Here is a 2,056-nt window from a genome sequence, read left to right on the forward strand (position 1 = left end):
ATTACTTGATCACAGCTATACACAAGCGCCGCCCGTCTCCGGGCGGCCAGCCTAATCCCTGTTTGGGCTGCCACAGGCTGCTCCCTGCGGTGTGGCTGGAATGATTCCAAATTCTGGTCCTTCGCAGCTTATGGCTGCTGGTTGAGGACTTCTGTCTTTTGGTTTCTCCATGACTCGGGAGTCCACCCTATTCACTGGAAAGCTGGCGACCATACTTTCTTGGGCTGGGGTACCCGAAGAGACCTCATAGGGAGTGTCACTGGTGGGGCTACCACAGCGAGCAGACCCTTAGCTCGGGTCACACTCCTTGCTGACTGGGGACCTCTTCCTTCGGGTCCCTCCCTACCCAAACCTGGGCTGGGGCAGGCAATCCCTTGCCACCGGCTGCCAGTGGCTGAGAGCCTTCCCCTTCAGGTCTGAGACCTGGTTCAGCCTCCTCCCCGGAGTCCCACAAGAGAGGGGGAATCACTCGGGCCAAGTGCTGGGGAACTTCTCCTCTCCCGCAGGCGACTGCGCCTGCGTGTGCCATCTGTGTGAGCGTACGCGCTGCATGCTGAGGATTTCTAGTCTCAGGTACCATACCAGCTGCCTGTTTCCTTGCCCCCGGCTTAAACAACCTGCATTGTTTAATATAACTGGTAGCCTGCCAGTAATCCTGTTCTAAATCCTTTTCCCTCACCAGGGTGGCCTTAAAGGTGGAATCTTGGGCTTGGACATGCTTTTGGCCCGGGGCCAAAGCTATCCCCTGTGTGCCTCCCTTGTCTTGGATTACTGCTACCGGACCTGCTCTACAGGGGTCCCAGAACTCTCCTTCCCTGTTCCCCTGCTTAAACAACTTACACTCGTCATGAATGGCTCCTCCCCTAGCACAAGCCACAGCACCTGCCTGTGCAGCATTTGAGCTTCTACCCGCTGTGGGCTGGGGATTTCTGACCTCAGGTTCACTCCCAGCTGCCTGTTTCCCTGTGGGTCCCATTAAGCTAAATGGGATCTTGTTTGACCGGGGGGAATTGGTCAGGTCTTCCGAGTGGACCACCGTGCTGGAGGCTCCAGTGTCCACCGAATATCTCCCCTGCCCCGTCTTCACCCCCATCTTTACATAGGGCCTGCTCCCCTCAGCATTTTCGCGAGGACACAGGTCAACAGGCTGCGCTGGCTCTAGTCATTGCTGGGAGTGGGATGGGGCAGACAGGGTCAAAGCACCGGTGGTGGCTGCTACTCTCCCCTGGCCAGTCAGAAGAGACTGTAGGGACTGTAACAATGACTCGATCTCAGCGGGAGGGATATCTGGCCCTGCCTTTTGGGCTGGGTCCATGGAATCCTTTCCCGGGTTAACCTTCCAGGGATTCTTACAGTCTTTTCTCCAGTGACCGTCTTTCCCGCACCATAACAATTTAACCTAGCCTGGGAGGGACGGTTCCCCTCCTGGTGCCATTCTTTCTTACTCTGGCTCCCAGGTTTAACCTCATGGACCTTTCCCTTGGGTTGGGGCATTTCAATACAGCTTAGGTTTCTAAATGTTACTGTGAGCCAGCGGATCACCGCTTCTTCAGTGGTCTGGGGGTTTCGGGGGTCAAACCAAGCCGCAACCTGGGCTTGGATCTTGGGTAGGCTGTTTGTCATAAGACAACGGAGCCAGTGGGTCAATTGGACTGGGTCCAGTGCTGCCCGCCCTGGCATTCCCGAGCATGCGCTCCGGCAGACTGGCCACAGCCTGTCTGCGAACGCCTGTGGGGACTCCACTGGGAGCTGCACCGTTCTCTCTACCTGGGTGAACGGGCTACCATCATTGAGCCCCATGGCCTCCAATATCTCATTCTTGAGACCCTCATAATCCCTCTTCCCCCTTTTGCACTCGCCAGATAGGGCCTGGAGGAGATCGCCTGCCAGGGAAAACAGCAGCATTTTTGCTTGCTCTGCGTCATCGCAGTCATTTACACAAGCTGCCTGCTCTATCTCCCTGAAGTGTAGAGAGGGGTCTCCCTTTTTAGTGAGCTTGGGGATGTGGCTAACCATGTCCCTGAGCTGGTGGGTGCCATACGGCATCACAAACTGA

The sequence above is a fragment of the Somniosus microcephalus genome, unplaced genomic scaffold (assembly GCF_052327205.1).
Source record: "Somniosus microcephalus isolate GS21.2 unplaced genomic scaffold, FLI_Smic_1.0 unresolved_chr1, whole genome shotgun sequence".
Lineage (NCBI taxonomy): Eukaryota > Metazoa > Chordata > Chondrichthyes > Squaliformes > Somniosidae > Somniosus > Somniosus microcephalus.